The sequence below is a fragment of the Adiantum capillus-veneris genome, chromosome 6 (genome assembly GCF_014529385.1).
Source record: "Adiantum capillus-veneris isolate H3 chromosome 6, ASM1452938v2, whole genome shotgun sequence".
NCBI lineage: Eukaryota > Viridiplantae > Streptophyta > Polypodiopsida > Polypodiales > Pteridaceae > Adiantum > Adiantum capillus-veneris.
The window spans coordinates 28,580,305-28,593,548 of record NC_140936.1 but is presented as its reverse complement, the minus strand read 5'-3'; the positions used below and the strand labels follow the sequence as shown (position 1 = coordinate 28,593,548).

The window sequence follows — 13,244 nt, the reverse complement described above, 5'->3', positions numbered from 1 at the left end:
GGCACCAAAAAACCCTATCAAGAGTGTAACAGCCTTATTGGACTCTATATTGTGTCCAAAATCAGATACATCCACCTTCCATGCCCTTGCCTGCTTGAGTGGTCAATGTAAAAGGTGTGTCCCGGCTAAGTTAGATTTTTGTGTTGCAAAGGCTGCATTTATTGCTAAAAAGATTGTGGTGAATATTTTGAGGACCTAGAAGTAGGAACTGGGCATGACGGTCAGAAGAAGAAAAGGAAAGTCTTGTCGCATAAGGAAATATCATGCCAGGATCAAGACCATCTTAAGAAATACATAATGCATAATATTGTGTATAGATGGCAAGCAGAACAATATAAGGAATGTATACAAAGCTTTCCAGAAGATGTTGTTCACTTTGCAGAAAATTATAGTTTTAAAGAACATTAGAGATTCAGTCCATGCACTAGTATTCAAATCAAGTAACTATTTTTGTGCACATAACATATTTCCGAATTGCAGGTAACGACATCATCCTAGATCAGTATTAAGCCTTCAATAATTTATGATTTTTATATTATGCAGGTGACATCCACAAGACAATTCACTTCTTCATTTCAGATGACAAGTAACATGACATACAAATTATTCAACACTGTTTTCTGAAACATATAGAATGGCTAAAGCAATTTGATCTAAACATAAGGCATCATTGGGCATGGTATGATGGAGCAGCTTCATAATTTAAAGCAAGAAGACCATTCTGTTTCCTTGCCAGGTATACCATGTTCTAACAAACATAATCTGAAGGTGGTTTTAATATAGAGACCTATAATATTGGCATTAAAGTTGTAATAAAATGCTTCTCTAACATCACTAATATTATAATACGTGTTTTTTTGGGTAATTTTATCGTGCCAAGAGTATATTAATCTTCTTCTATCCATTGAATAAAATGCAGATACAGTGTTTTTACGAGATGGAAAATGTCTTGGAACTTTTTTGGATCCGGCCATGGTAAGGGAGAACACGATGGTGCGGGAGCAGTGATAAAAAGGTCTTTAACTCAATACCAATTGCAGACAAACTGTCCAAAGATAGACGGTGCTGCAGATGTTGTGGCATTATTGAGATAGACCATGTCAGATGGTGCTATAGCCACCTATGCATCCCATGCCTGATATGTAAGCAGGATTTTTTGGGTGATTGAATTGGGGGATGTCGAAAGGGGAAAAAATTGGGATGTGAAGGCTGTAAAAAATACTCGCTGAATGCACTCTGTTTCTACATATTCAGAGCATGATACAATTGCTTTGAGAACACGTTCACTGTCTTGTTTCTGTAGTGCATGTAAACAGGAAAAGTGGAGGAGATGTGTGAGCAAGTCACACGTTCCTTTCTGGACATACCTTATTTTGGAGCCTACAGAAGAAGGGGAAGACAATGACGACGAAATAAATGAGGATGCAGTGTATCAAGGACACTATGACACCCTCAGTCAAACTCTTATTGTTGGTGATAATTTTGTTGTTCCCGCACCAAAGGACAATGAAGAAAAAGTGGATTTCTATATAGTGAAATGCACTGCAAGTATTGAGGAGTTTCATTGAAACGCTGAAGATGACTGGGGTAATATAATTGGGCGAGGATCCTATGCTATCAAAGGGTTTTACTATTGTATGATAAATGAGCAAACCTACGAGCTTTTGGAACAAAATCCAGAGGTGTTCATATATTCACATCCTTTCGAGCAATCAAAATCCCCATGATACCCCATCCCAACAACTCAAAACTACATACAATATCACTTGATGTCAGTGAGTCTATCTACATTAGTATGCCTTTTGAGTTGTAGCAATCAGTTTGTTTAAATTGTTTGTCCAAACTTCCTTTTTAAAATATAAAAATGTCTTTGTATATTCTTTTGAATCACTACATTTACTTACGTTTTAAATAAACTGGTTCTATAAAGGCGGCAATTTAATGGTTTTGTACTGGTATCATACAAGTTGGAGATTACAGTATAAGTACAATAATAGTACACACATGATGGCAGAATCCCTTTCTCTGACTCTTCCTTTAACTGTAAACTGAACTGTGTTTGAAACCAGTCACTTCTCAGTATCGTACCGGTATCATGCAAGTCCCTCTACTCTCTCTCTCTCTCTCTCTCTCTCTCTCTCTCTCTCTCTCTCTCTCTCTCTCTCTCTCTCTCTCTCTCTCTCTCTCTCTCTCTCTCTTTGTCACTTCTTAGTCACTTCTGAGTATCATACCAGTCACTTCTCAGTATCATACCAGTCAGTTATCAGTATCATACCGGTATCATACAAGTCCCTCTCCCTCTCTCTCTCTCTACCTCTGTGTGTGTGTGTGTGTCACTCTCTCTCTCTCTCTCTCTCTCTCTCTCTCTCTCTCTCTCTCTCTATCACTTCTCAGTCACTTATCAGTATCATACCGGTCACTTCTCAGTATCATACCGGTATCTCTCTCTCTCTCTCTCTCTCTCTCTCTCTCTCTCTCTCTCTCTCTCTCTCTCTCTCTCTCTCTCTCTCTCTCTTTGTCTCTCTCTCTCTCTCCTTTTATTTGCAAGATACTTCAAATATAGAATACAACGTATTTCTATGCAACTTGCTTGTAAATGTATTATACATGAATTCTGTTACATTGATTGACAAGAAGGCTGAGTAATTCTCCATTTACATCCATCGACAAAAGTCACCCACTTCACAGGCTTTATGAAGCTTTTGTTTTATTAAAAAAAATCAGTTCCTTTCTTCTAGAAGAAGTCAATCCGCCATTTCCAATACAAATGACGCACATAGGTGTCATAAGGTTGTCCGTCTTCACAAATTACAGTCCTCTTTGTATACTCAATTCTGTCCTTAGAGATCAACCAGTGTGCCAGCCAGTTTATGACAATGGTTGACAGAAAACAGACGCGCACTTCTTTAGACTGCTTTTCTAGCTTGAGAAAAACAAGAAATGACCCCAATGGATTAAACATTAGCTTATATCCAGAATCATCAAAGATAAGTGTGTCAGGTGGTAGGTCAAAAAAAATTTCGAGATTCTTGTGGAACACCAGTTTATCTGTCGTGCCCAATTTAAAAGGGACCCTTGTGAACTGCGCCTGACTTACCACTCTATTGAATCTTTTGTGGTGGTCTGGGAACACTATCACTAGTGTGCATTTGAGCTTCTCAAACTCGCAACAGCTCCATATCCACACTTCAAACCATCTGAAACAAAAATTCAGAAACACTTCTGCATCGGGCCTTACCCAAAACTGTGTATCCCCTTCAACAACATACCGCATTTCTAGCCAGTAAGGCAATTCTTCACCATATTTTTCGTCAAATTTCTTGAGCAATAAGCCATTAAGGTCCAAAATGAGAACCCTATGTTGGACGCTCAACGGAGGTGGTGTCCTTGGCCATATCAGTGGGATTCTTTTACATAGTCTATACCATAGAGGAAACACGAGCACTAGAGGAGAAAACACCCAATTCCATATTGCACGAATCTCAACCCTTCCATTCTGCTTGTCAGCCTTGAACCTATCTGCAAGGCTCCATTCTTCAACTGAAAACATATCTGCAGATGCAAAATTACACAAGACTCAAATTCAAATATGCAATTAGGACATCTCTACAGATTGAAATCATACAATAAAAATACACAATGTTCAAAAATTAGGCACAAGATGAAAGAGACGTTGAATGGGAAAGAAAGTTATATTAAGAAACATAGGGGGGGAAAACTATAATCTTTTGCAGGCTCTAGGTTTAGGGTCAGAACTTGTGCCGGTATTCTGCATCTCCTTGGTGTCTTCTATGTCCATCTCCTCTTCTGGCTGCCCCTACGTCTCTTGCTCTTCCTTGCTTTATTGCTTCTTCAGGCTTCTCATCTGCAGTCTTCTCGATTTTATTTTTTTTTCCTTTCTCATATACTGAGAAAGAGTCTCCTCGGGACTTCCCTCCAGCCTGACATCTACACGACCATCAGCTTTAGAAAGCTGCACAGCAAAAGATCTTTTATTAGAGCTTTAATCAATGAAAAACTTACTCTTGCCACGTTGGCCTCGTTTTCTTGGGGTCTTTGATCTTGTCACTGGAATGAGCATCTACTAGTGCTGCTACTGAGCATGAATGCTCTAGCAGGCTAGGGGGTGGGCAAATTATGTCAGGAGTTTTTTGGAGCAAGGTATTGCGCATATGTACATACACATGCATGGTGCATCAAATAAAGAATTGCCCATTCTCCAGAGCTAGGTGGTTATGTGGGGCCCACATGTGTACAGGTAGGACAGCATGTACATAGTGCATCGATTTTCACTATTACCAGTACCAGTGTGTTTTTTCTATAATAAGGAGGATTTGGTAGCGTGTAAAACTTCTTGAGGAAGCTATCCGCGGGCCGACGACATGAGGTAAGCAGGTGCGTCAGATGGCATCTAGTGGCGTCAGGAGGCCGAATGGGGTCAGTACTTGCACGCGGAGAAGTACGGACACGACGTGGGTGTTTTCTTGTGATACTTAAGCAGAAAGGTCATCATTAAGACCACTTTTTGGGGCCACTTCACATGGTTGCGAGACGCATTATTGAAAAGAAATGAGTGCCAGGTGTGCGCATGGATGCAGCAGGGTGACAACTATGCACTGCGAGGTCAGTTTTTGGTCTGTTCGGGGTCCGTTTGAGGTCATCTAAAGGGCCAAGGGTGCCCAAGTAATAAAGATAAGTGTGGGAACTGAAAAAACTGAGAGAAGACCAGAAAAAACGTGGAGAAGAGAGGAGGAACAGCCGCAGGTGTGTTTTTTGCTCATTTTGAAGCCTGTTTTGGCCGTAAACTGCTCATCCGAGGTCGGATTTGAGCACTTTGACATTGTAGAGTGGGGTTTTGGGCCGTTCCGGACACGATGGCGCTGTCCATTTTTCCAAATTTCTCACTCTTTTTCTGCTGTTTTTGCTGTGTAAGTTTCTCCTATGAGCGAAGTTTCTGCTCCAGTTTGTGATTGTATCTGGTATCTTTTACCCATAGTGTGTGAGTTGTTTGCCCCATTGGTGTTGGCCCAAGCTCAATTGTATCTAAACATCAGAAATTATCCTCTTTTAAGCTGAGTTTTTTGGGGGTGTGTGTGTGTGTGTGTGTGTGTGTGTGTGTGTGTGTGTGGAGTGGGCAAGTGGATAGTCTCTCTCCTCTCACCCCAGAGGTGTGTTCCCTGTCTTGGCCAGGTGTGTTGTCTAAGCCGAGTGGTGCCCCACAGTGTGTGTGTGTGTGTATCTTCCCAAGAGTGTGTGTCGGGTCGTTATAGAGGCGCTGTGTGTGTTTTCATCCCGCTCACAACGGAAATTACCTGCAATTGTTACTAGCCAAGAGGCTGAGAGTGGTCAGATGCGTCGCCATCACCCCGTACGTGCTGAGCGATGAAGGAAAGGTAGAGCCCATGAAAGGTGACGACCTCCTGTGGATGTGCCAACTCATCAACACTGGCACGGTAAGAGTATAAGTAAGTATTCCACCCTCTGTGCATGATGGAAAACGGGCCGACGGCATTCCTGTTCAGATTCCTGCAGCATATGCATGTGAATATCTATGTAAATCGATGCGGCGGTACTAGGATAAATCCTCAATTTCCCAAACCCTGTCATTCACCCCATATTGGATTACCATCATTCCTTTAACTTTTCTATCTTTATCATGTTAACCTATCCACCCATCCCTATAAAAAGCTGCTATGAGCCGCTACTGTTGTTAATAATATATATATATAAAGGTTTGTAATTTCCTGGGTCACTACCATGGCAAGTGTTTCTTTCCCACGTTCAGTGGAAAGAAGGGAGAAGATCTCACCACCAACTTTTTGGATGATTTCGACATTGCTTGTGTCGTTTCCAACAAAGATGACAACGCTTCATGACTTCGAATTTTTCCTCTACTGATGAAAGTAGAGGCCAAGTCGTGGTATAACGCATTGCCCCAGGCTACCAAGAATGCATGGGATGTGTTAAGGGCTACTTTTGTAAAGAGGTTTGGTGGAGGTACAACCTCGGAGAAGCTATGGCAGCTACTGACGGAATTAAAGCAGAGATGTCTTCTAGAGTATGCCACCTACGAGTCCAAATTTGTAGACTTATGGGAGAGATGGGTTGCCTCACTAGAGGAAGGCGAAGGAGAGCCTAATTTCTTAAAGAAGGACCGTTTCATTGATGGTCTATGGTCTCCGCTTAGAGAGAAGGTGAAGGGAAGGTTTCCTGCAACACATGAGTTGGCAGTCGAAGTAGCCCGCCTTAAAGACAAGAAGCTGTGCATGCAAGCAAGAGTAAAGGATTTAGAGGAAACAAGCTCGGCCCGACCAACCCCAGTGGCTGCAACAGCCAGTCATAGATCCCAACCGCAAGAGGCATCAGAAGAGCAGCAAGACCTGCTGAGTCGCATCACCACCCAACTAGAGAGTTTATATGTGCATCTGGTGCAGCAGGGGCATGCACCTGTCGCGAATCCAGAACAAGGAAGAGGACAATGAAGGCAGAACCAAGAGTATCAGTGTTACAACTACGCGGAATTCGCCATGGAATGTACTACTATCCACACCCAAGGAGTGTTGGGGTGTAGGCCAGGTGGCCGTGGGAAACCACCCTTGTACACTTGATTTCACCTAATCAATATAGGGAGAAAAAGAGGAAGGGTTGACTCTTCTCTTTCTTCTCCACTAACCAACACAGTGGCTGCCTGTGCATCTCCCCCTTCCCCATTCTCTTCTTCCCTCTCTCTTGCACACACTCCGTACACGCACATGCGCACTCATCAATTGGTATTAGAGCATGAGAGCAAAAACGAGCTTCAGCTCGGTAGAAAGTAACTTAGCAAGCATTGAAGCCTTGAAGGCTTACAGTATCGGAATCTACAATTAGGCTTGCGAGAAAGTCGACAGCATAATCGACACAGCAGGAGTAGGAATAGCAGGGGAGATTGAGACCGGTTGCAGGTTCAAGCAGGGCATCCACACACACACACACTATGTGTGTAGCGCTACAGGTTGGGGACTCAAGAGGAAAAGAAGAGTCTGTGGCACTCTTAGAAGCTGAAATTCATGGAGCTCTGGAACCTGCAGATGTAGTGAGTGTTGCAGGAGTTGTAGCGAGTGTTGAGGGAATCGAATTGAGGGGAATTGAAGGCTTGCACCGCGTAGCAGACAGAGCAAGCAGTCGGGCAATGAGAGCAGCAGGCAGCAAACCCAAGCAATTGGGACCTTGCATCGTGAGCAATCGGGTGCAGTGACGAGCTTTGCAAGGGGGAGCATCTCGGCAGTGGGTGATGCAGTAAGGAGCAAACACCTGCAACGGCAAGCAAGGTCGAATTGTCGAGCAGCGCTACACACACACAACAACAACAACAACATTGTGTGTGCTTGCTCGTCAGCGCTCGCACAGACTCAGCAGAAAAGATTTTTTTTAAAAAAAAATCGATTTGTTTTTAGCCATAAAACTTTTTGTGTGCATGGGTTCATTCCCACACAAAGCCCCCGACAAATCCCATTTTTTGATGCTCCGACCCCCGACTCCTCTCCTCGAGCTCGTGAAAAGTAGCTTCTCAGAAATTTGTAGCTTATGAGATAGAGAGAGTGAGAGAGAGAGCTTGACACCGTGCTTGCGAGCGAGCTAAAGCAACCGAGTCCGACAAATTTTGAGAGCAATCTTCACAGATCGAGCAAAATCTGCGATAGATACCGATCCGACTCGGTATTGACCGCTCGAGCATTGGCGTTTTACGGCTATTCGGCTAGCCACTTCCGCCCAGCGGCAGAAGGCGACATCGACATCGACACCGCTCATGCGCACCGGCTCGACACTCCTCATTGGGGCGGACTCCGACATCCGACCAAGACAACGGGCGTTTTTTCCTGACGAGCGCATTCCCGCGATCAACGATCGAGCATGCGACATGCGCGGGTGAGGTACCTCTATCATAGAGGAGTGACACCCGGCATCGTCACCGAGCGCACCGATCGCCCTGTACTACACAGTTTACGGATACGACACCTTTGGTGGCTATTCGACTAGCATATTTCTGCCCGGCGGTACAAATCGGCACATAGCGACACCGACACACAGGTTACAGGCTACAAGGGGTTTTTCAGCCCATTCACTCATAGATTCTCCAGGTTACCAGACACAGCTCTTTTCACAGGCGAGTTGGAAGTCATTTTGACAGCAGATTCTCTGCGGACACATGCGTTGACAGATGCATTTTGTTGTGAGCACACTTAGTACTACTGAGCTCTTTTGAGAGCAGATATCCCCGCAGGATCACTTTCACTGCATGCAGCATTTCTTGGCGCCTGTTTGAGCGCGGTTTTACTCATGTACGTTGAGTTGCGGACACTGCCCACTGTACTACGTGTGGAGCCATTTTTGGCTATTTTGGCAGTTTTTCCCGGCCGTTTCTGAGACTCGGACCGGAAGAGCCCTTTCTGAGACTGTGGCTAGTCCATTTGTATTTGCATTAGCTTTTTGGAGGGTCGATAGCGTGAGGTTTTCTTTGAGCTGGGGTGTACTCGAATGTTGAGACACTTTCGGTGATACAGGTAGCTGGAGTTCCTCTTTACGGTACCCTCGCCATAGGATATGTATCTAGACGGTTATTTATGCTTTTGACGCCCAGTTGGCACTCACATAGCAGTGGTTTTGTGTAGCAGATGCCCAGTTAGTGCAGTTGGCACATTTATATGCATTTTGAGTTGAGTTTTGACTCCTCATACAAAGGAGACTCTGCCGGATTTACTTCCCACGAGTCGTGACTTCCATAGTTGGCACTTTTGAGTCTATTTCAATTGAGATTTTACTCCCGATACAAAGGTTACTCTGTCCAAATTTCTACAGCGTCTTGCCATAGTTTGGCACCTCTCAAACCCTCTTATCAGCGATGGCTTCTTCTTCAGAAAAGGAGGAGTATTTCATTCGGAAGTTCGATGGCAGCAACTTCACCATGTGGAAAGAGCGCATGAAAGATGTTTTGATAAACAAAGGCCTCTCAGAACCGTTGAAAGAGCGCACAGAGGATGATGATTATACACAAGCTCAATGGGAGCTTTTGGATGCAAAATCCATGGCTACGATACGTCTACATCTAGCCGAGTCAGTCTTCTTCACTATCATAGGGAAGAAAACGACCAAGGAACTATGGGATAGCTTATGTTCAGCTTGGGAGAGCAAAAATGCATCCAACAAAGTGTTTCTAATGAAAAAGCTTATGAAGCTCAACATGAAAGAAGGTAGCACAGTTTTCAGTCATTTAAATGAGTTCAACTAATTCTGGCAAAGGCAAAAGTACAGTGAAGATTGTTGAGCTCAATATTGTTGAGTCTCCCATGCCTACCACTGCAGTAGAGGATGCTCCTCCTCCAGTGATGCTCATTATGCCCACAAAGATTCATGCCGAGGTGACAGAAGATGCCTCAGATGTTCTCATTTTCACTTCAGATCTCACTCCAGATGCTTTAGTTGCACAGGATGAGGGTTATGCACAGAATTGGATCCTTGATTCTGGTGCAAGTTTTCATGTCACACCGCATAGAGAGTGGTTTTCCTCTTATGCATCCATGCATGGAATAGTCAAGCTTGGTGATTCCTATGAGCTTGACATCATTGGCATTGGTGATGTGAAACTTCAGATGCATAATGGCACTACTTTTGTGATGCGGAATGTCAGACATGTGCCCAAGCTTACCAAAAGCTTGCTTTCTATAGGGCAATTAGATGAACTTGGCTACACTACAGTTTTTGGTAATCGTTCTTGGATGATCCGCAAGAACAACCTTATCATGATGAAAGGCAATAAAAACGGATCCCTGTACTCTTTGTTTGTTTCGAGTGTCGAGGAACACTCTATCTATGTTGCCGAGCTGCCGTCTCCTGAGTTGTGGCATAGCCGGCTAGGGCATATTAGCCAAAAGGGAATGAAAACACTTCAGCGTTTTGGCTACTTACCTGTGTTAGATTACACGGACTTTCCATTGTGTGAGCATTGTCTGTATGGCAAACAGACTAGATTGACATCTTCACCATTGAATAAGAAACTAGGCGAACCTCTAGACTTGGTGCACAGTGATTTGTGTGGTACAATGCCACATCAAACTCTAGGGGGGTCGAACTACTTTCTCACATTCATAGATGATTCTACCAGAAAGGTGTGGGTGTATCTCCTTAAGCGTAAGGAAGAAGTCTTTTTGACATTCCAAAAATTCCTCGCCATGGTTGAGAACCAATCAGGAATAAAGCTCAAAGCTTTTCGCACGGACAATGGTGGAGAATACGTCTCCACAGAGTTCAAGTATTTTTGCAATAGAAAAGGCATTCAGCGGCAGTTTACTGCTCCATACACACCTGCACAAAATGGGATAGCTGAAAGAATAAATCGTACGATTCGAGAGCGAGTTGTCTTTATGATGTCTATGGCGAAGCTTACTCCAGAGTTTTGGGGGGAAGTTGTTCTGGCAGCAGTGCACATCATCAACAGGTCACCTAGTTCTCCTTTGAATTTCAAAATTCCAGAGGAATTATGGACTGGCAAAACGCCAAGCTATGACCATTTACGTGTATTTGGATGTGAAGCATATGCACATGTGCCCAAAGAACTTCGTCGGAAGTTAGATTCCAGATCACACAAATGCATCTTTATTGGCTATGGTGCAAACGGAAAGATGGGATATCGTCTCTAGCACCCAGAATCAAACAAAGTCATTCGTAGCTCACATGTGATTTTCAATGAATCAAAAATGCACAATAAGCCCATCAAAGATGTTGAATACAGACGTGTTCGTTTTGAGGATGTAGCCTCCAAACCAACTCAGTTCAGTAGTGTTGCACCTACTCCTCAAGTGCAAGATACTACTATTGCTCCGAAGAGAGCAGAGTCCAGTAGTTAGGCACTAAGACGCTCTGAGAGAGTATCACGTGCGCCCAAGCGGTTTGAGCCGGGTATACACCACATTTTGGTCACTGACAATGGAGAGCCAACCTGCTACAAATAAGCTATACAAATGGAGGATAGTGTTAAGTGAGAGCAGGCTATGCAATCAGAATACAATTCGATTGTGGCTAATGAGACATGGTATTTGGTTGAATTACCAAAAGGCAAAAATGCTTTACCTTGCAAGTGGGTATACAAGAAGAAGTATACAGAGGAAGATCCCGAGCCTAGATACAAGGCTCGTCTCGTTGCCAAGGGTTTCAAGTAGCAAAAAGGTGTGGATTTTGATGAGATTTTCTCTCCAGTAGTCAAGATGACTACACTTCGCACCGTGCTTGGCTTGGTTGCTATCTAGGACATGGAACTTGTCCAAATGGATGTGAATACAGCATTTCTTCACGGGGATCTAGATGAATATGTCTACATGAAACAACCAAAGGGATTTGTATGTGAAACCCAAAAACCAACGAGGACAGAATTGGTTTGTAGACTTAAAAAGGCACTCTATGGCCTCAAGCAAGGTTCAAGGCAATGGTATCAAAAATTCGACAAATTCATGCAGTCTCAGGGTTACATAAGAAGTCAAGAGGATCACTGCTTATACACAAAAAGATTGAACAATGGTTCTTTAATCATATTGATCTTGTATGTAGATGATATGCTTATCGCAGGAAAATCAATTGATGAAATCAATCAGTTGAAAAAGATGCTAAGCACTCAGTTTTCCATGAAATATTTGGGAGATGCCAATCACTTTCTTGGTATGCACATCAAGAGAGACAGGCAACGTGGAATTCTTGAATTATCTCAAGAAAAGTACATTCACAAAGTCTTGCAACGTCTTAGTATGCAGGGGGGGAAGTCATTGAGTACCCCAATGCAAGCATACTCCAAACTTAGCAAGGAAGACTCTCCCAAGACAGTGGCTGAGAAAGAGGAAATGGCAAAAGTACCATATTCTTCAGCAGTTGGCAGTTTGATGTACGCTATGGTAGCCACAAGACCAGACATTGCACATGCAGTGGGAGTGGTTAGTAGGTACATGGAAAACTCTAGCAAGAAGCATTGGTACAGCTAGCAAGTGTTTACGCTTCGGAAACAGTGATGCATCTATTGTAGGTTACATGGATGCAGATTATGCAGGTTGCGTGGATCGTAGAAGATCCACATCTGGCTATGTGTTCATGTTTTCTGGAGCAGCTATCTCTTGGAGATTGTGTCTCCAAGATTGCACCTCCTCATCTACCATTGAGGAAGAATCTGTTGTTGCGTCTGACGCCAGCAAGGAAGCCATATGGTTGGCTCGTCTAGTGGGAGATTTGGGCATTCACGAGGTTCCAGTACTACATTGTGATAGTCAGAGTGCCATTGTTTTGGCAAAGAATCCAGTGTTTCACTCAAAGTAGAAACACATAGAGGTCAGATACCATGTCATATGAGATACATTGGCTGGCAAGCGTATCGAGCTTGTCAAGGTTCACACTGATGACAACCCCGCAGATGCTCTCACAAAGAGCCTAGCCTCGGAGCGATTTACACATTGTATAGAACTTATGGGTGTAGGATGAAGCCTCGGCAATGCTTCATCAACTTTGTATAGACTAAGTATACTAATGCCACTATTGGCCACCGTGACCTTCAAGTGGGAGGTTGTTGGGGTGTAGGCCAGGTGGCCATGGGAAAACACCCTTGTACACTTGATTTCACCTAATCAATATAGGGAGAAAAAGAGGAAGGGTTGACTCTTCTCTTTCTTCTCCACTAACCAACACAGTGGTTGCATGTGCATCTCCCCCTTCCCCATTCTCTTCTTCCCTCTCTCTTGCACACACTCCGTACACGCACACGCGTACTCATCAAGGAGGCAGAATTTCAATAGAGGGGAGAGACAGAATCAGATCTCTCCTCCAAGAGTAAGACCACCACCACCTAGGCAACCAGGACCAATCCCACCGGTCCAAATCTTTCGACCACCTATACAACAGCAACCACCACCCCAACCTCTCATTCCACCCCTTACCCCACCACCTGTTGTGAACCAAGCGGTGAGTGTTATTAGCCTGGAGGCTAAAGAGAAGACAAAGGTAGAAGAATCAGTTCAAGAGAAGCACAAAGGGAAAGCAAAGGTAGAAGAAGTGGATGCTATGGGAGTGAAGCATGCCAGGCACAAGGAGGCCTCTCAAAGAGAAGAGAAGATGAAAGGAAAGACCGAGTCGAGCAAGCAGCAGCTAAACCGCGATGGAAAATAGACATCGTGGACTTCTCACTAGGTGAGTATGCAAAACCCTATGACTTAGTTCAGGATGTGTTAATGCAG

General features: G+C 43.8%; 1 pseudogene; it reads left to right on the top strand.

Moving 5' to 3' along the window:
• The first annotated feature begins 684 nt into the window (after positions 1-684).
• Positions 685-1,139, top strand: LOC147455285 (uncharacterized; annotated as a pseudogene).
• Positions 1,140-13,244: the final 12,105 nt, after the last annotated feature.